Source organism: Ursus arctos, unplaced genomic scaffold (assembly GCF_023065955.2).
Source record: "Ursus arctos isolate Adak ecotype North America unplaced genomic scaffold, UrsArc2.0 scaffold_1, whole genome shotgun sequence".
Lineage (NCBI taxonomy): Eukaryota > Metazoa > Chordata > Mammalia > Carnivora > Ursidae > Ursus > Ursus arctos.
The window spans coordinates 65,287,767-65,309,379 of record NW_026622763.1 but is presented as its reverse complement, the minus strand read 5'-3'; the positions used below and the strand labels follow the sequence as shown (position 1 = coordinate 65,309,379).

At 36.6% G+C, this 21,613-nt stretch overlaps 1 protein-coding gene across 30 annotated transcripts in view; it reads right to left on the bottom strand.

Moving 5' to 3' along the window:
* GULP1 (GULP PTB domain containing engulfment adaptor 1) overlaps window positions 1-21,613 on the bottom strand; it is a 248,381-nt gene that overhangs the window by 155,805 nt on the left and 70,963 nt on the right. For 10 of the 30 annotated variants that reach the window (XM_057303366.1, XM_057303398.1, XM_048213964.2 and 7 more), the window contains one exon: window positions 5,259-5,362. The exons of 2 other annotated variants lie outside the window; for them this stretch is intronic. The gene's annotated coding sequence lies outside the window, so the exon portion shown is untranslated. Of the gene's footprint in view, window positions 1-5,258; window positions 5,392-15,005; window positions 15,076-21,613 lie in introns of all 30 variants that reach the window. 18 more of the 30 variants (XM_057303418.1, XM_057303376.1, XM_057303375.1 and 15 more) reach the window with 3 other exon arrangements.

Genomic DNA, 21,613 nt, shown 5'->3' with positions numbered 1-21,613 from the left:
TAATGTGAACATCATTAATTATTAGAGAAGTATCACTTGCATATATAGATATACTGAACATAAATTTTAAATGTACAGCCAAAGGTCAGTGCCAGCAAAATGGTTTTCTTCAATTTCGTCAATGGCTTAAAGGTTATTTTCTTTTGTATTTGAGTTCTGATAAAGCAGAATACATCTCCTGAACAGGATTTGAATTAGCTCTCCACTGAAGGATCTCCCTAGAGACTCTCTTCAGACAAGAGTGCTTTAGTCTTATTACAACAGAAACGGGCAGAAGAAATTATACTTCTAGTTCTTTTCTGATACTTTCTTAACATTGCATTATATTTCTGTCATCTTTATTCTACTCCTCACTATCTTGAAACACTACATTCTATTTCTCACACTTTCTGCCTAATAGATTGTAATGTCCATGGGGATGTATCTCTTAATACGCCTAAAAGCTTAAAACCACATTATACTTACAGTTGAATCTAAGGTTCATTTATGATCTCAAAAACTAAACTTTCCCTTTCTGTCACACATTCTTAACTTTCTACTTCTGCAGATTTACTCTGAACAGGCATTTGCCCTCACTGACCCCTAAAGTTCCCAGTCTTGCGCATGATGAGTTCATCATTTTCTTTTCTTTCATTTGTTTCCATCTTAGGCTAATCTGTAAGGTTAGCCATTTTATTGGTATTAGGCTTCTTCTGTCTTCAACTCTTTCTTCTGTAACATTAGTGTACACAGATGAAAACCTATTCTGTCCTGGTCATGATACCAGACATTCTGCTCATTGCAAAAACAAACACCTGTTTGATTACTGGAGGAAGAGAACCCCAGACAAAAGCAAGCAAAAATGAAAGAACACAATATATTTGGACAATTTTATATAATTTCATTGATCTACATTAAGGAATGATTAAAGATGAAGCTTGAATTTTATAAAGTTAAGATCCAGACCGCAAGGGTCTTCTATTTCCTGAGAACGTTACATAAAGGGAGCGGCATAAGCCGATTTGGGTTTTCAAAAGCCTCTTTGCAGGCAAAGGTTTGAAGGGGAAAAGCTCAGAAACAGTCTGACAGCTTAGCAGCTATTTGGCTAGTTTTGAAGAAATAATAGAAGCCGGTAATCAGTAGAAGAGAGATTACAAAGAGAGATAAGCAAGAAAATTTAAGGAATAGAATGAAAACGACTGGTTAACCAATTACAGGTTATGCGCATTGATAAAAAAGGAATTCAAGCTGACTCTAAGTTTCCCAATTTGACTATCCAAATGGCTAGTAATTCTAATCAGAGAGGTAGGATACTTTAAAGAATGGGAGATAGTGTAATCTGACCTGTTAGGTTGGGTCCATCTGCATAGATACACCAAACAAATGGAGGTATCTAGAAATCTGACGGAATAGGCAGCCTCTAAGATGGCTTCCAATAATCTCTGCCTCCTGATATTGGTGCCCTTTCACGATCCCCTGCCCTTGAATGTGGGCTGGACCTACAACTCACTTCTGAAGTACTGACTGCAGAAGTGGTGGTATCTTATTTTCCTTTGGCTGTCCTACCAAAGGACTTAAAACAACAGAAATTTATTCTGTCATTGTTGTGGAGGCCAGAACTGAAATCAAGGTGTCAGGAAGGCTACACTGCCTCTAAAGGCTCACAGGGAGATTTCGTTCCCTGCCTCTTCCAGTTTCTGGCGGCTCCAGATGGTCCCTGACTTGTGGTGGCATCACATGAGTCCTTGCCTCTGTCTTCACAGGGTCCTCTCCTCCCACAAGGACACAAGTCACTGGAGTATTCGGGCTCACCTAGTTAATCCAGGATGTTTGCTCTCAAGATCCTGAGTTGAATTACCTGTTCAAAGACTCTTTCCAAATGTCATATTCACAAATACCACAGGGTAGGACTTGAACATATGTTTTTGGGGGCCATCACTCAATTCACTACACATGGAATGACACTTCCTACATTTGGTTGTAAAGGAATGCTGTTTCCATAGTCGTGCTCACTTCTGCGCCCTCTTGGATTGCTTGTCCCAGGGAAAACTAGCTTCCATAACCTGAGGCAGCCCTACCGAGAGAGGCTCCCCATGGCTGAGTCTGGAAGTGGACTCTTCAGCCCCAGGTGAGCTCTGAAATTACTGTGCTCCAGCTGACAGCGTGACAGCAGCACCATGAGAGACCTGGAGTCAGAGGCACCAGCTAAACTGTGTCCAGAAACTATAAGATACTACATAAGCACTGTTCGAAGCTGCTAAGTGTTGAAGTGATTTACCATACAGCAGTAGAAAACGAATATGGAGCTCAAAAAAATGTCAAGGCTAGGTCAACAATAATTAAGACAAGCCATGGAAATGATTCACTTTAGCGTTTAAGAAATATTTATAGAGTATCCTCTATAAAACTAACATTGTGGTGGGTTTTATTTAGATCTAAGTTTCTATCTGTAATGATAAATGATGAGCCAATCCTCAAGAATCTGAGTCTCAGGGAATGATAGACAAGACACAATGCATGGTATGACCGAGGAATGTAAACTGGGTTAAGGTACATAGCACACAGAAGAAGGATCTGGTCCAGGTTCCAAAAGTCAGAAAAGACTTCCTGGAGAAGTTAAATTCTCAACTTCCACAAACTGACCTACCTATAACTATATATTATCAAAGTTCCCTTCATTTCAACAACGCAAAATTTAAGATACCTCTAAGTAGTAAGGACACTTTTCCTGTCCACTACACTAAGACTCCTATAATAGATTTATCTAAGCTTTTAGGACAAGAACGTATATCCACTTCTGCTGCTGCTGAAAAGGCTAAAGCTAAATTATATATACAGTGGATATTAATCTTGACTTCATATTTCATGCTTTGCTTGGCGTAACTTGTTTTTACCCTTATTGTACTTTTACTTTCATTTTAAGGAAACTCAAATCACTTTTAATAATAAATAAATGAATATATTCATTTATATATAAGGAGCTGCAATGAAAGCTATAAAGAAAACACAGTGAGAGGGGACAGGAAAATCCTCAGTGTTCAAAACCAAACCTACAATTTTAACCAACAAAAAAATCTCACTTTTGCTGTATTTTCCCCATTTTGTTAATTCCATCAACACGCCCCTCTTGCCTAATGTAAAAGACCCTCCTAGCACTTACACCATGGTCTTGGTTTTCATTTACATTACTCTCACCCTAGATAAAATTTCCATTGCTTCTTGTTTGAATTCTTCCAGCATTTAGAAACATTGCTTCCTGGGTAACCTTGATCAGACTCGACGTTTCTAGGAAAACCCTACCAGTTGATAACCTAGTACCTGCATCTCAACATAATTAGCTACTGACTAGTCTGTCTAAAAATATGATTCAATTGGGGGCGCCTGGGTGGCTCAGTTGATTAAGCTTCTGCCTTCAGCTCAGGTCATGATCCCAGGGTCATGGGATCGAGCCCTGCAATAGGCTCCCTGCTCAGCGCAGAGTTTGCTTCTCCCTCTCCTCTTGTCCCCCTCTCCCCCTACTCATGGGCACACACATGCTCTCGCTCTCTCTCTCTTTAAAATAAATAAATAAAATATCTTTTAAAAAAATGTGATTCCATTGGTATGCTGTCACGGTGTATTATATTCTTTTGTTGGTCATGCATGTCTCATCCCCTACACTACAAGCTCCTCAGGAATGAAGATTGTCGTCATCTTTTTTTCTATGGTTCCTTAAATTTTTCAAGTACCTGGCAAACAGCAAGTATTTAACAAATGCTAATGAAAATCAAAGGAAAAGTCTACAAATTGTTCTCCCTTCTTTTGGGTTTGCTCTCCCTTCCTTAGTCTAACACACATATCACTTCTATATTAAGCATCTTAAAGGACTGCACGGACCATCTCATTCCCTTGCAATTGTTCCTTCAATGTATAAGAATGAAATATAAATGTCTAAGTATAGAAATCCAGATACAAAACATACTTCCCATCACCCTGCTATATATCTACCTTATCTTCCCTATTTCCTGAATACACCCCTTTCTTTCTCAGCTGTGCATCTTTGCTCCAACTTGGCCCTCCATTTAAATGTTCGCCCGTTCAAAGTTCTACCTACTCTAAAAAGCACAACTCAACTGGTTTCTCATTTGTGAAGTGTCCCTGGCACCTAGCACATTCTACTTTTACCTAAGGAACTGAAATATGCTTCTTATCTTGCCATATTTTATTGCAAATTAAAAGAGGTAAGAAAATACTTTTATATCTTCCTGTCCTTTATGTCTACCATCACCACCACCATCAACAATAATCAAATAATCATAATGCTTAGGCTTAGTACAATAATAAATTTTCACTAAATACTAGTTGAATAAAATATATTTATCATTTATAAATAATGTATTTTTAGACAGTATAGAAAGATGATGAATATATACACTTTTCTTTTACACTTAGTTATATAAGGGATATATTGGCTGAATATATGTGAGTAGAGAATACTACTTACAAGTAAATTTTAGAATATTAACTTAATTTTGAATTTTTCCTTCAACACAAACTAGGTTTTGTTTGGGAATTTCTTTGAATGACAACATTTTAAGTCATGGACCAACATTTTCAAAAATGGTAATGAAAACTGTAACTCATTACTACTTTCTGGAGGTAAATTCAGAAATAATAAAAAAGCCTTTGAAATATCATAGCCATTGAGCGACTGATGCTAATTTTAGTAACTACCAATGCAAAATGAGTGACGTACATACCAATCTATCTATAAAGATACTGTCTGAATAATAAACACAATCTAAAAAATATTTTAAAATCATTTGTTTATATTAACAAAGAAAAATATGAAACAATTCATATTCTCAGAACAAAAATAGATTTGTTACAAAAATAATAAAGAAATTCAACAAAGAATACATATCTCAACTTTGTTTAAAGGGGGAAATCAACAAACATTAAATGATATAGAATAAAATGATAACAGAACTTTTTGTTTTTATTTTTGCTTAAGTAGGCTCCAGCCCAACTGGGGGCTTGAACTCACGACCCTGAGATCAAGACCTGGGCTGATATCAAGAGTCAGACACTTAATCAACTGAGCCACACAGGCATCCCAGGAGGTCATTTTTTAGAAAAACAGGCTCATTTGTGATTTTAATTTTATTTTGCTTTTATGTATTTCACCATATTCTGCAATAAAACTATCTTAATATTTGGTACAAAATAAAAACATTGTTTATAGTTTCAAACCTTTTTGAAAATGGTGGTGTATAATATAAACAATCACTTATTCTTACCTGGACAGGCTCGAATACAGTTGAAAGAATATGCAGACGCTTGACTTTGAATGAATAGCTTCAATCATACAGTTGCCATCTGAGTTCTTCAATCACTTTCTCTCCTATGTATATCAGAGGGAATCACACGTAACTAAAAATAAAATTAAAATTGGACTGAGCAGAAGTAACCAATAATTACATTTATGTGTATTTTAATTCAGAGCTTATGGTACATATTCTAAAATTCTAAGTATGTTTCTTGTGAAAGTTCGAGAAGTTATCTAATAAAAAAACAGTGGTAAAGCGTGCAGTTTTTTTGAAAAGATAGATTAACAGATTGCTAGATAAGGTCAAATACCAAAATTGCTAGATAATAAGTTAAGTGTTTTAGCTCATGGATCTGTTACCATGCAAGCACAGTGATAGCTGGTTGACAATACACCCCTTCCCCCTGCGGGCTGCACAGCTAGCCCCAGCTATCTCCTTCAGTTATCAGCTAATTAAACCAACCAAGTGCATACTCTGTCCCTGTTAAGAAGATGAAACAGAATTTTAGAAAGCACTGACCTATTTTAACTTTCATTTCACTTCCACTGCTATGGAGAAGCGTTTAGGTAACTTATCCTTCTATTCATTCTCATGCTATATGAGAACAGACATAGTGGCTGATTAAGATTTTTACATTTTTTTATTCCAACAGACGAAAGGAGAAAGCTTTTCCAGATGCAACACAAATTATGCCTTCCCTTAATTTGGTCACTTCAAATGTACCTCTGATATAAATTTCAAATACTAGCAAAAATATTCACAGTATAGTATGTCTTCTTGCCAAAACAACTGTTTTTTCTGTTTTGTTTTGGCAAAAATACAAAAATGTATCTTACTCTTTTGTTCTGTTTCCCTCCATAACGTTGATACAGACTGTTGGTAAAGCCAGATCTCTATTTTTGACTTTCTCAAATTATAGACTAAAGACAGATCTTAAATATTTTCTTTCTGCCTCTCTGTATCGAAGCCAGCTGAATATTCTGAACACTACATTTTTCCCTCTCAGCCACAATTTTCTTTAGAAGTCTGTTTGCCTACTTGTTCATGCTATTCCTGTTCTAACAAAACTTTAGAAAGAAAAGAATGATCTTCGTTTAGGTGGCCCCAGAGGCAAACTCTTGAGGTAATAATTCAGGTAAATAAGTTTGTTTGGGAGATGCTAAAGGCAAGGGTTTGTAGACAGATCATCAACAACACCTACCACAACAGATTACTGTAAAATCTGGATTAAAATAGGAGCATGGCTTATTTTAAAGCCATATATGGGTATTTTATAATTTCAGGTAAAAAAGTTTATTTACCCAGTGATGCCATTATTTATTAAATCACATGGTACTCTCTTAGTGTTTACTGCATCTTAGGGTTTATATAGGATACAATTCATTTTCTCTTTCCTCAAAATGTAAAGGCTCCATTACCACATCCCTCCAGCTTTAGAAATCAAACATGACACAGCTAAAAGGTAACCGTGAAACTATGTCATGATTATCAAAATGACTAACTAGATCATTTTTCTCTTTTGTGTTGGGGACAACTGAGAAAAGGGGAGAAAAAATTAGTTCTTTTTTAGCATTAAGAATAACTTTTCTATTTTGTGCAAATATTGGTCTTACGAAAATAAATAAGAAAGAAATAACCCAAGGTAACTTAAGTAACCAGATTATTCCAAAAAATCCCATTCCTAAATATTATAGGAAAGTAAATATTTTCCTTAAAGTAAATTAAAGCAGTTAACTCAATTTAACATCCGCAGTCTGTATTTCTATCTCAGATTGACTGAAATCCAGTCTTACTGAGGAAATGTTTTCAGCCTGGAATATTTTATGCAATGTGACAGAAGAGAGAAGAGCACTAAAATACCCACATCAAAAAACAAGAATGAACTAGTGCCTACTTCTATCTTTCTTCTTGTAAGAAAATGACATACACTCTTAAGTGGTTCTATTGTTCCATGTCTGATATGATTAAATTTCTGCACATAAAGAGCATTGGCAAATATTCTTGCAAAAAATGAGATATGCTTTGGGTTGTCTTTTTGAATATATTTTTATTTTAAAATATAAAATCTTGTTTCCAAGAATGATTCTTAAAATTTTATTATGAACATAGTATACTCAACTTCATCTTATTTTGCCACCATTTATTATATATTGACATGAAATTTGAAGATGTATATGAAATTAAGTGAGGCCAATCATTTCTTTACCAGAACTTTGATTTTTCCCAACAGTATTAGTTTAAGAAACTAACATTATTAGCACTGCAATATGACTAGATGCTTCAATCTGTCAATGCAACATGGCATCTTTAAATATTTCATACACAGTAAAACCAACTAAAACAAACAAGCCAAGCTATGACATATTTCTACTTGTCATCAAATGAAATAGAAACCAGCATTATCATAATCTTAAAACTTTTTCAAAATCATTTTGCTCCTTATTTTTCTTTTTATAGCTAGCCCCAAAAATTGATTAGCAATGTCTCAAGCTAATTTACAAAATGTTGCAAAAAGAGTTTTCCTAGATATTCATCTTTTATTCCCTCTGGGTATCTAAATTCAAAATATACAAAATCAGATCCTTGGCCTGTGATTTTCCTTTTCCTTTTTTTTCCCTTTGTCCTGTGATTTTAATTAAGTACTACAATTTTCGTTCAAGCAGAAACCTGGCACTATTAATCCCTCACTTTCTTTACTTTCAATCCTTCACTTTCTTTAGTTTATCGTCATAAAGTTAAATCAGAATAAATTCAATTCCTCTTAATACAAAAGACCCCATTTTGTTTCTTCTCCCAGTTTATGTCCTCACCAACCCTTCAGCAGTCAGCCATGATCAGTCTAACAAGTAATCTGATCATATCACCCTCTGGACAAAGTCCAAATGTCTTAACATGCATTAGCGTATTAGTCCAAATGCCTTAGAATCTTTCCTTAATGATGTCTCCTCAAATGTTTTCACTCGAATGCCCCAGGAAAAGGGTATAAACTGTCATAGTGGCTTGGGGCAATAATTTCCTGTTCATTTTAGTCTTCTCACTGAGGCAGTGGCATATATATATGCATAACTATACTCCTATGCTCTAAGGAATGTAAAGTCGGAAAATTAATTTAGTTCATTAGACAAATATTCATTGAGCACAAACTGAATACACAATTGTATCAGTCATTAGGGAGAAGAAAATAAGTCCATGTTCTCCTCTGCATTTGTCAACTGATAAGGACGATGTTAACAGCAAGGTCAAGCACTAAAGAAACGTAGAGAATGTTTAGGAAAATCCTGCTAAAAAAGATGGAATCTGTGAATCTTCAGTTTAGAAGTTATCCAACGAAGAAACTGGGAAAGGCCACAGGTGGCAGAAGGAACATCATAAGCAAAAGCACAGGAACAAGAAACAATGTGCCACCATCAAGGATAGGCAAGTGGTTAGGTATATGTGATTTGAAAAGAGAATGCTTAAGGAATTGTTTTATAAGAGATTTCAGCAGTAAGGTAAGGCCATAGCAGGAAGGCTTTTTTTTTTTTTTTTAAGATTTTATTTATTCATTTGAGACAGAGACAGAGAGAGAGAGAGAGCATGAGCAGGGGGAGAGGCAGAGGGAGAAGCAGACTCCCTGCTTGAGCTGGGAGCCGGACGTGGGGCTCCATCCCAGGACCTGGAGATCATGACCTGAGCCAAAGGCAGATATTTAACCATCTGAGCCACCCAGGTGCCCGCATATCAGAAAGGCTCTTGAACGCCATACTGTGAAATTTGGATTTTACCCTAAAGACTCCAGGAGTATGATAAAACAGGGAAGTGGTGCAGTAAGATATGTATTTTAGGAGGATCATGTGGCGAATGTGGCAAATGTGGCTCTCAGGAGGCCATGAAAGAGAGAAGGTGAGACAAGCAAACTGCTCCTTAGAAATCTATGTATATTTGTTAAACGGTAATGCAAAATAGAAACAGACTCTAGACATTCATATTTGTAAGATGTAAACCTGGAATGGTGGTTGGAATTTAACTTCTGTAGGAATAGAGCAAGACCAAGACAACTCTGGCCCTGGGCTTTCCTATTCTCAGAGATGTCAGCCTGGACCAAGAATTCATATCATCTGTTGTCATTCCAAGTGCATTTTAAGTTCCCTTTCCTCAGCTCTCATTATGGAAAGAAATAAGTGACAGAGGATGACACATGACAAACTATTTCAGAATTAATAACAATTTTAAATTTGCCAATTTAAAAAACAAATTCAACCTAGTTCTTTCCTCTGCATTTGACATGAAACTTTTAGAGGTGCTTCAAAGCTGTCACCAGTAGGAAATTTTCCTAATTAGAAGAAGTAGGAGAACGATTATCAAATCATTCACCCTTTCTGGTGAAATCAGTGAAAAACACAAGTCACTTTCTGTGAAACTTTTGGTTACTATATTTTTCAGCCTACCTAGGTTAAGGTAGGCCTGTGTTCTTTTTCAACATTAACTCTCCACAAACTCTGGTCTCTCAAATATTAAGAACCTTTTATGGAAAAAAACACAGCCCAGGCAATGAGGTGAATCGTAATGCTGACAACAGGTCGCAGGTTAAAAATTCATGACTTGAGTTAATGAATGATGTAGGACAGAGTGAAATTCATAGTAACGTAGAGAAACTTTTTCAATGCAATAGGCATTCGAAGAATAAAATAAATTTGACTAGGGAAAGGGATGTAAATCTTAGAAATGTTTGGAGGAATGAGTAAAATAGAAGAGCAAGAGAGCAACTGGAGAGAAAGCTATTCTCCTTCAGTCATCAGAAGTTCTGGGATTTATTTACACTGTTTGAGCCAGGAAGGTGACATGCACATCCCCAACCGATCACTGGGAATGCGGAGTCACTGATTCACTCAGGCCAACCAGGGTGCATTCCTGGAGATACAAGTATAGTCAGTTCTCCCAAATCACATGGCTACTACACAGGATAAAGGTGCTCCCACCAAGGAAATCTAGCCTATTATAAACCCAGTGGTAGGGAAATTAACAAATAAACACTAACTATATATCATATGAATTTAGAAAGAGAAATGAGATATTCCATACACAGCAGTAATCATTGTGCCTGGCACATAAAAATAGGACTTAGTAATTCACAATCATTTTATTACTTCTGCTGTAGTTCCATACTTTCATATTACAAAGAAAACTGCAATACATAGCTTTGTACAAATTATTGCTTTATTATGGCTTCCTAGAGGTGAAATTACTAGTTCAAAAAGTACTTGATCTTTCAGGTACTTTCATACGTATCACCAAGTTATTTTCTAGAAAGATGTACCAACAAAGGCTTCCACCAATAGCAGATGATATTGCTAATTTCAACCATCCTGGCAAGCAACAATTTTTTTCTTAATCTTTTAACAATTTGGTTGTTCAAAAATTTATCTTTTTCTAAAATGTGTTATTTCTTTAACTGCAAGTGAGGTACAACTTTTATGTGTTTTAATTTATTAAATACTTTTTTTATAATTTTTATTTTCCTTTTGGTATACTGTTTTTATATTTTAATGAGGTTTTTTTGAGATTTTGATACAAATATATGCCTCAGGGCCTTCTTATTTCCTCTGCCTTCATTGTCTTCTCCCAGGTAAGTACATTCATCACTCAATTCCTTCATTTGATAAGGAAAGGCTGGTTTTCAGTTTCCCTGAATGTCAGTTATATATTTACCTACAAAATAATGTAAGTTGCTAGTCCTTACTTTAAAATCTTAGCTATGAGCTGATATGAAGGCTTTAAAGCAGCTAAATCATTATCAAAGGTGTCAAAGAATTTTATTTAATGGTTACATTTGTCTAATATATTTTATAAATTTAATTAGTTTTAATTTTTTTAATTAATCATCTTATTTAGTCCTAATACTAGGATTATTTCTAATACACTGAAAATAAGGATTTCAACACCATGTTCTTTAAAAATGGAACTTTTTCCAAATATTCTCCATATTTTAAGCTCCTTCCTTCTGTCCTTCCTTCCTTCCTCCCTCTTCCTTCTTACTTTCTCTTCACTCTTCTTTCCTTCTTTCATCTCAGAAAACAAAATCATGAGTCACTACTCTTCACTGTAGTATTTTAATATATTAAAACATATTCAGGAGACTAAAAAAATATTTATAAAACACCAATGCTAAAAACCACCCTTAATTTTCAAAAAACTTTATTACTAAAAAAGTTGTAAAACTATATAAATATATTTCAGTGTTTGTGGAAATGAAGCACCTATTCAATAAAGGCTCTTATTAAGCATTTTTGTAAATAGCCACAAAACAGAGACTGTTCAAAATAAGGAAATCAAGAAACTGTGGTTGATTCCTTAATAAAAAATTGGGGCGGAAAACATTCATTTACTTGGGTTACATAAAGAGTCATTAGTTTAATTTTTCCAGTCCTGTGGAGTTTAATTTTATTCATGTTAATATCTATGAAGTATGTAATGTATTTAAAGGCAAATTTCAGTGAGCTGTATGTAATTCAGTGTTCCAGTTCCCCACAATTATAGTGGGGGTTGGGGAGAAGTTTTATTCATCTTTGTGTCTACTCTAAATTAATCGCAATATCGTAACAACTGGATATAATTAAATTATACAAACACTGCTCAATAAAATCTAGAAAACCTTCTGTATCAACATAATTCCCCACATAAAAAGTATATAAATGCATCTACTATTAATTAATTATTATCTTACAGACGAGGAAATAGTCTTCTGAGATGCTATCATCACAAGTATTTTATATGTTGACTGGGTATGTTTCAAGGCCTTTCTTCAGCAATCAAACATTTTCAGCATCAAGATTTTGCAATCATCCTTTATGCTGACCTACTATGAAATATTAGTGTGCCATTTTAACCTGCTGTTCTTTTGCTCGATGGTATTTTCACCTAACAGCACACATTTCTCTCTTCATTTAATTTAGTACATACAAACATTGTGCCTCCTGCCACCACTTCCCTGGAAAAACAAACAAGCAAACAATATCACATTCTCAAAACTCCACCCTGGGTTTTCTTTGCAGACCTACACTCTCCCCTTCTTCCCGGTAGTTATGTTTGACTGAGTGAGGGTGTCTCTAGTGCTAGTTCCAAGACTGGCCAGTGAGAATACCAGGACCCTAGTCATAACTGGTTACTCAGGAATGGAAATGTGCACTATGTTCTTAAAAGAAGGAAAATCATATCAGCACCTTTTTCTAAAACTATTTAGAAGGAAGCAATCTCTTTCCATTTGAGTTGATTAAACTGATGATTAAAAGACTGATGGCTATTTTGTCCTCAGGTTTCCTACCTTCAAACAAATTCAACTCCGTGAAAACCAGTTATGAGAGAGAAACAACTATCTGAGTGCCTGGATTCAGCCTTGCCCGAAGCATCACTCTAGAACTTTAAATTACAATAACCAATATATATTTTGTTTTAACTGAATTTTAATTGGTTTTCTGTCTATTTCAACCAAATAATCACTCTGGGAATATATGCTATTTACTAATGTATACTATATATTTCACTGAATTTTCATTTGCCTTCCTCCAAATTGAGCTAACAGTATCAAATGGGCCAAATAATTGAAAGATACATTGAAAAAAAATAAAATTTTCTACAAAATTGTTATTCAGCTAATGTTTTGGTGTTTTGAAGATATCTGCTGCCATTAGAAGCTGAAAAGGATACGGAAGGTCAGATGAGTCTTCAACAGATTTTTAAGAATTAAAAGGGGAGAGGGGCACCTGGGTGGCTCAGTCCGTTAAGCTACCAACTCTTGATTTCAGCTCAGATTGGAACCTCAGGGTCCTGAAATCAAACTCAGCCCGGGGCTCTGTGCTTAGCGGAGAATCTGCTTAAGATTCTCTCTCCCTCTTCCTCTGCCCCTTTGCCCCTGCCCTCTCAAATAAATAAATATTTTTTATTATTATTTTATTTGCCTTAAGATTTTATTTATTTGAGAGAAAGAGACAGAGATAGCGAGAGAGAGCACAAGTGGAGGGGAGGGGCAAAGGGAGAGGGAGAAACAAGCTCTCTGTTGAGCCTGGAGCCAAAGCAGGGCTGGATCCTTGGACCCTGGGTTCATGACCAGAGCCAAACGCAGATGCCTAACCAACTGAGCCACCCAAACACTCCATAAATATTAAAGAAAAGAAAGGAAAAGAAAAGAATTGAGAGGGCAGAACTTACATAGTTTAAAATGTCTGCTTTTTTTAAATTTTGTTTTGTTTTTGTTTTTATTTTTGAAAATGTTTGTGTTTTCTTGAGAAATGATATAATATAGGGGCACTGGGTGGCTGAGCCGGTTAAGCATCTGCCTTTGGCTTGGGTCATGATGCCGGGGTCCTGGGATGGAGCCCCACATCGGGCTCCCTGCTCTGTGCGGAGCCTGCTTCTGCTTCTCCCTCTTCCTCTGCCCCTCCCCCTGCTTGTGCTCGCTTGCTCTCTAATAAATAAACAAAATGTTAAAAAAAATGATACAATATAGACTTTCATGAAATTTAGACTGCAGCCTTACATTAATCACATCTTAACTTCTACTGAAGAGAGCATAAATGTGATTGATTTATACAACTGGTAAACAGATTCAGGATGGATATGAATAACTTTATAAATCTGATATGCAATAGGTGATGTGGAACATAAAATAATTCAAAAATTATACAAGATGAATAATATCTCTTCATTCCTGATGAATTAATGTTATGTTTTACATAAAAGCAAATAAAGACCTGACTGGCAGATGAACAGAATTATTCCTACCTGATTCCACTCTAATAAGGTACTTTCGTATTTCTTTGGAGCTTCTCACAAAGACACCACCTAAGTAAACATTGTGCCTTACTAACTGGTCACAGAAGTTTCTAGGGCAATTATTTATGTTGACACCTGAACCTTTAATAGCTCTCCCTATCTGATAAGGATTTGATATCTACTATGTAGTATCTGAATGGCCTATCAAAAATAAAGACTTATACTATCAGTGTTTACAAAGCTGTAAAAATAAACCCAACTTTATCTTATAATAGACTTAATAAGGATATATCAGATACCTGGGTTTACAATTTCATAATTTATTTTTAAAGACTCAGCGCACAAAACATCATAAGGCATTGAGAAGTTCTCCCAAATAAATGTCAGCTATAAAGAAAGAAAAGCTTAGCTTAGCGAAGCTCATTTTTGTTCATTGTTCCCTTGTTTTAAAAAAAGAAAAAAATTATGACCATTTTCCTTTTTCTTTTTTTTTAAGATTTTATTTATTTATTTGACAGAGAGAGAGACAGCCAACGAAAGAGGGAACAGAAGCAGGGGAAGAGGGAGAGGAAGAAGCAGGCTCCCAGCAGAGCAGGGAGCCCAATGTGGGGCTCGATCCCAGGACCCTGGGATCAAGCCCTGAGCCGAAGGCAGATGCTTAACGACTGAGCCACCCAGGCGCCCCCATTTTCCTTTTTTCTTAAATAAATTCAAATGTAATATCCTATCTAAATAAACATTGTTCTCCAAAGATACCTGATCCTTCCCTAGAATTTCTTCTCCATTTTTCCCCTCTCTTTTAGGCTTGAGCTCCATCTCAGAGAATTCAATAAACTATAATCACTGAAGAAAGAGGTCATAGATTATAACAATATGTTTGAATCATTCCTTCTCCCAACCCCACAGGATAGAGTCTATGTTATCAAATGAATATATAAAATACTTATAATGAACAAGCATTATATTTACCCAAGCTATGAACTTCTCTTCAGCCTCCTCTGTTACACATTTTCCTCATCAGTAGGGAGCTATTTCTATCCTGAAAAAACATCAAAGAGATCGCTAGTTTTTCAGTTGTAACTGAGTTACTTTGTGATAAATGAAGATGGTTTCCTATCTGTGAGCAAAGAAGATTTCAATCATCTCATTTGAACCTAATCTCCCCAAGTTCCAGAATAGATACAGCAGGCCTTTTTTTTGTTCATAGATTTATCAAAAGAGTAAAAAATGTGGAAATGTCATCATAATTAGGTCAAATCTAATTTCACTGGACAAATATTTTACATGTAAGTTAGGTCAAAGTAACCGAGAGAGCACTTGCCACATGATGATAGTAACACCTATGCTTCCTCTCTCCCGGGGGTATTTTCAAAGGAGTTACCTATCTATAAAAGCCCTTTCAGAAGTGTAAAGTACTATACAAATATGAGACCATGTTACTAGTCTAAAAGGATACATTCCAGGAGAAGTTATAACTTGTGCTAAAACTGTAAAATTTACAACCAAATTCCCCTTTTCCAACAAGTGATGTCAGAATCCACACTTGCAAGTAAAGTTTCTGTAAAGACATGACATAAGAATTCAACACTGAGCCACAGAGAAAAGAAGATCATGTAATATACCAGGTATATTTGATTTCCAAGCTCTGAGTAGTTAAAAGAAGCAAATAACCAAAAAGCAGTCTTCCAAATGCTCTAAATCTATGGATAAGTGGAAAGTACTAATGTTAGCCATAGCAGGTCCCTCCTCTGGAAAACTCTTGACTAGGTGACACTAGGCAAAACAGTTTTTATCTCTTTGCTATGCACGAAAACACTTAAAATCCAATCAGTACAGTACATTCTTTCAGACAATGAAGACTTCATTTCATTCAGTCACTTAAGATCATATTACCAAGCGCACATCCTCTATCTGTTTTGCTGTAACCATTTACAGCAAAAAAAGCAAAATGAAAGCAACAAAAGCCTTCCAATCTCATAGACTAAAGCAAAGGGAAACAATGACCTAGGTACCTGTGGGATAGACTTACCTCTCTCTCTCTAAAATGTAACCGAAAGCTAGTGCACTAGTTTATAATAATAGTGATATATGAATATGCTCCTTCCTCATCTCTGCCCAGTTTTACTCACCCAATGACACTACTGAACACCTGCTCAGTGTTGTACAGTGGGGAATACCGACGAAGCCGTGAAGCTTCTCATCTAGCAGAGGAGTCAGGCATGCATACGAACCACAACCTGCTATTATAAATGCTAAAATAAATGTCATCCTATTAAGCACCTGCCTCTAACTTAATTCTTAATGTCTAAATAATCTATTCAAACTAGTTCCGTGCTGCTGCTGATGAACGTGCAAGTTTAACTTTTCAAAATGTTTTCACTGTTATGACATCTTATTTTCAAAACAACCCTGTCCCAGATGTAGGGTCCTTCTTTTACCAAAACAAAAATCGATACTGAGAGATGAGTTACAAGCATCAGAGCCAAGACCACAACTCAGGAATTCTGACCCTTTTTATTTCCTTTTCACTACTAGAGGACAACACTCTAGTTTGCGTGCTAAAATCCTGTGTACCCTTTTCATTTTATTTCACTCTTTTTTTCCAAACTATGTCTATTGATAAAACCGTTAAAGAAAAATCCTCACCTATTATGGCTAAAGCAAGCTCGTGTGAGAAAACGATTCTACACCATGAATTTCTTGTTGCCAAATGAAATAATGAAGTTTATCTTTTCTATTAGTACCTGCCAAGAACACCTACTACAGAAGAAAACAGACACAGTGTGAAGTCTGAAAAATATATCAGATGCTTGTACACCAATGAAAATTGCTGCCTAATCAAGGAAACCATTCTATTCAACCTACTTACATCTTACCAGCTGAATTATAAGTACAGCAATCACAGGCTCACTGGATATCTGAATGAGATAAAAATTGCATCACTTTCTTTGTGCCTGGTACATAGTAAATGCTCAAGAGATATTTGGGAAGGAGTTGGTGGGGGAAAGGCAAAGGAGCACTAGAGAAGAGAGAACTCTTAATAGGTCGTCAAGCTCCACCTTGCCAAAAATCAAACAAACAAAAACAACAATAATAAAACACACATACACCACAAACAGTTTTATAGAAGCAGTACATACATTTAAAGGCACTATGTCTCACATTTTAAAATCTCTAACTCTGCTTTTTTGCCCGTGTTACCTGTATAGTCTTTGAGTACCTACTTTGGAACTTTGCAGAGAAGTAACACATTCAAGACAGCAACAATATTGAGATGCAATCTTTATCACTTTTTAAAACTGAAAGAGCCTTACATACTTATAGATGTCATCACCATTATCAAGTAAGTTTAACTCCTTGCACAAGTTATTTATATATTTTCAAGAACGACCTATAGATCAAAAGAACCCATAAAATAATAAATGAAAATTCAATTGAAAGGAAAATCTGTGAAGTAAATGAGGCAGGTGACAAATAAAATATGCAATGAGATCCAAGGAAATTAAGCGAGAAACAAGTATTTCTCATTCATTCATTGCTTTATCAAGGCAAAAATACATGGAAGGCCAACTCTGAGCAGCAGGGGGTCCTCCAACTGCTATGCTCCTTGTGCCAAAGTAATTTCTCACTATACTCAAACTAGCCATCTATTGCTCCCCAATGCCTGCCGTGTCTATAAATCCCATCGGTAAAGGTCCTGCCCTCATCCTCCTGCTGGAAGAATAACCTACCTCAGGGCACGCAGCATAACCCTTTCCCTCTAAGGAGACTGGACTGAGCGCCTGATCTAAGACTAGATCATCTAAGGCTTAAGCGGGGACCTGGTGCAAAAGCTCCAGCTAAACAAAGCAACAGTGCATTACCTAGACCAAGAACACGCTCTACATTCTGAATTCGGACATGGAAGACAGACTATTCATAACTGGGGCAGAAAACAAGCCACAGAGGGAGAAGATGCTTTACAGATGTTATCAGGCAGCAGAAGTCATGAAGAATAATGATTACGGATGATCAGAAACTGAGTCAGAAGAAGATAAAGAAATACCATATAGAATAGAGAGAATATTGGGAACAGCAGATAAAGCAAAGACAGAAGGGAGCCACATCATCCCAATGGCAGAGAACCAACTCTTGCAAGTAGGGGGCAAAGAAGGAATTGGCTCAGCTGCCCTGGTTACTTCCCATTTCTGAATAGCAGTCCATTCTCCCTGGGTTCCCTTAAAGGCCAGAAGTGTGGCTGGGATTCCTGTCTTCTTCATTACTCAACCTTACTGAGGTAACTCAAGTGAGTCTTCTTCCCTGCATCAAAAGAACCTAACACCATCTCTTCTGTCAGGTCTCAAAAGCCACCTATGGTACCAGTTTTAAAACTGCAGATGAACAAAACATCACATACAACACTGTAAAAATATTTTTTACCCTATCAAATTAATACACTCAAAAAATCATACTAACCCAATGAAAAGAAAAGAAAGGCCACACAAATCTGTTAGGCATCTCAAGTCACTGAAAAAAGCATACTCTCCAAAAATGCTCTTCAATTGTAGATATCTGTTCCCCTACAGTTAATTCAAAAGCAAAAACCAACCAACCAACCAACCTGTACTATGATGTTTCTATTTCTTCACAGGAACAATAAAGCACACATTACGTATCTACAGCTTCTGTATTTTCTTCATTGTGCTTAAAACATTTTGTATGTGTGTTTTTTTTTTTTCACTTGAGGCTAAGGTAAATGTATTCATAGACTCTATCAATAGAGCAGAAAAAATACACTTTTCAATTTTATGGATCCCTCAACACCAAAAAAGCCCAGACGTTCTTCCTAGATTATTCTCAGTTATATATTAGATTTCATTTTCCTACGTTATAAAATATTAGGTACGGAATTTTTACCATACTTACAAAATCACACCCTATAGCTGGGAGGAAGGAGAGTGACAAAAAGGGAAAGAGAAGGTTGAAAGAGAAAAGAGGAAGGGATAGGCTATAGAAAGGATGGAAAGGCAAGGAAAGTCCTGGCAAGGCTACACTGAGAAGGAGAGAGGAGAAGGAGGACTAATAGTTATAGGTGCACCCGTGGAACATCACCACATCCTTATTCCCAGGCTTCACACTGGATCCCCACCCACCCTACAGCCAAAGCGCCTAGGCTTTTCCATTTTTTCATTCAGTGATCTAGGTCACTCTTCTTCCTGGGCTCCTCCCTCCTCAATCCACTATTCTGGTAGAAGGATGTAGATGCCCACGTTTCTAATTGTGCATCCTTCCTGTGGGCTTCAGTACATACCCGTTACTATCTTGGTGCCTGTTTCTGAGTTTCTAGGATAATACTGTACTTTTGTTACACTTTCCCTCCATAACGGAAACTTGACAAATAAATCCCACTCACTGGCATGGGTAGGCCCAGACTGCAAAAGAACGCCTGTGAAAGCCCCAGGTGTCTACATATTAAATGCCATCTGCTTCTCCATGCCTAGGCCATACCCACAAGCTAAAGCTCCCTGATGCTTCATCCTGAATCCTGGAGTGAATGTATTTCCTCAGAAGTGCCTGGAGGTAGTCTAAAGTAACCTTGGACTCTATGCTTCTATCTGCCCAGTGGAGCTCAACTGTCTGACCTACAGCTGAGGCAACTTCCCCGCACCTGCCCTCTCCTCTATCCATCCTAGCCCATCCACACAGACACGGACAAATGCTAACAGAAAAACTGGAAATATTGTTCCAGTAACTGCAATCCATTCATGTAACCAATACATATTGAGTGTTAGGGATACATGCAGACCGTAATGATACAACAATGAACAAGACAGATTCTCCCCCTTTAAGGAATCTGTGTTCTATTTATCTGCACAAATAAACTAAAATTTATAATTACAAATAAAGGTAAAACCATTGTCCATTTGTTACTACAACAAATAAAAACATGTGATCTATTATTATACTTCCTAGATAGAACGTTCACATTAGTTGGGCTTCGTTAGAACACAAATGCCGACGCTGAGCGCCTAGTACAATGAATCCAGTACTCCAAACATGCTACTTGGAATGTAAAATCCTTAGCGTCCACTGTGAATTCTCTCCATAGATATTTCTGTCCTAGTAAGTAACCAGGTAATCCTGGGGATCAGGAAGTGGTCTCAGTGGGCCCTTCTCAGTGGGTGCTGAGAAACCCAGTGTTCGCAGGGTAACCATGGTTCCCTCCATATAACAAAAACTTGAACCCCCACATGGAAAATCAAAAAGGCTTTCCCTGGGATTTGCAAGCACTGAATTGCAAAGGGGCTTCCTATTACTTGAGCACTGTGAGCAGGATGACTGGATAGGAAACAAGGATTTACTTATTTAACTATAGTAAATAATTTTCCTGAGCAACCTAGAGGGAGGTCAGTTAGTTCTAAATGAGACATGATAAAGTAGTAATAGCATACATTAAGCCCACTGCATGTAAATTGAAGATTTTAGTATACGTTTTGAAAAACTGCAATATTAGATTTGATATGTTTAATAGGACACAATCTATAAAATTCAATATAACACAAGCATATGAAGTAAGACTGGCAAGACATTGCCACTGGTCAACACCCAAAAGTGTCACAAATTAAGCATGTCTAAATAAGCCCTTATCTTCATGACTCCCAAAGCTGCTCTGCTACCAAATTTCTCACCTAGGAAAATGCTAACAACTCTTCAACTTACATCACACTTCTTCCCTTTACTCTTTACACCCTGTTATCACATCTTGGGTATTTCCCTTTTAAAAGCACTCTAGAATCGTTTCCATCTTCTCCCTCCCCCTGCCAGACACTAATACCCTTAGCCCTGACAACCAGACTAACTCTCCTTACTTACACTGTTTCTCCTACTCCTTGCTCTACCCTCCGGCAACACTAGTTCAGAAATGCTAATCTTGATTCTGCCACCCCCCTGTTAACCATCTGTCAATGCTTCCTTGAAATTTTCAGAGTAAGTTTTATACTCCTCCATAATTCAGTCCCTGCAAACACCCTAAACTCAGCTCTAGGTCAACCATTTCCTGATGTGTACCCACTGCTTTTGATAGTTCCTGTCCACTGGACTCAATTCCCCAAGTGACCACAAAGTTATTGCACAGCCCCTACAAATCCACAGTTCACTGCGTATCTTTCATAGGCCAGAAGTGTCACACACAGACATGCTATCATTGTGCAAAGGTGTAACAATGAACGCTTGAAAGTACCAAAGGCAATAAATGTTATGATTCTGAATTCTTACGAACAAAATTGACAAAAACAATGTTTTCTAGAAGAAAAAAGCAGGCAATGATATTAATAGAAGAGATATTGAGAAATGGGAAGGGGATAGTTTTTCAAAATGTAATGCTTCTACAGCACTTGGGAAATTAAGAGTGGGAAGGGCTTTCCAATAACTTAAGACAGCAATATGGTCATCTGTCTTTACCAGCCATGTTTTTTTTAAATATTATTAGACAGAACCCTTCTTCTCCTAAGCATTGGTTTCTTTTTCTGAATTCTATTCCCTTCAACTTCTAACCAGTTAGAAGTAACTGGTGATGGTTCTCCACATGCTTCAAGTTT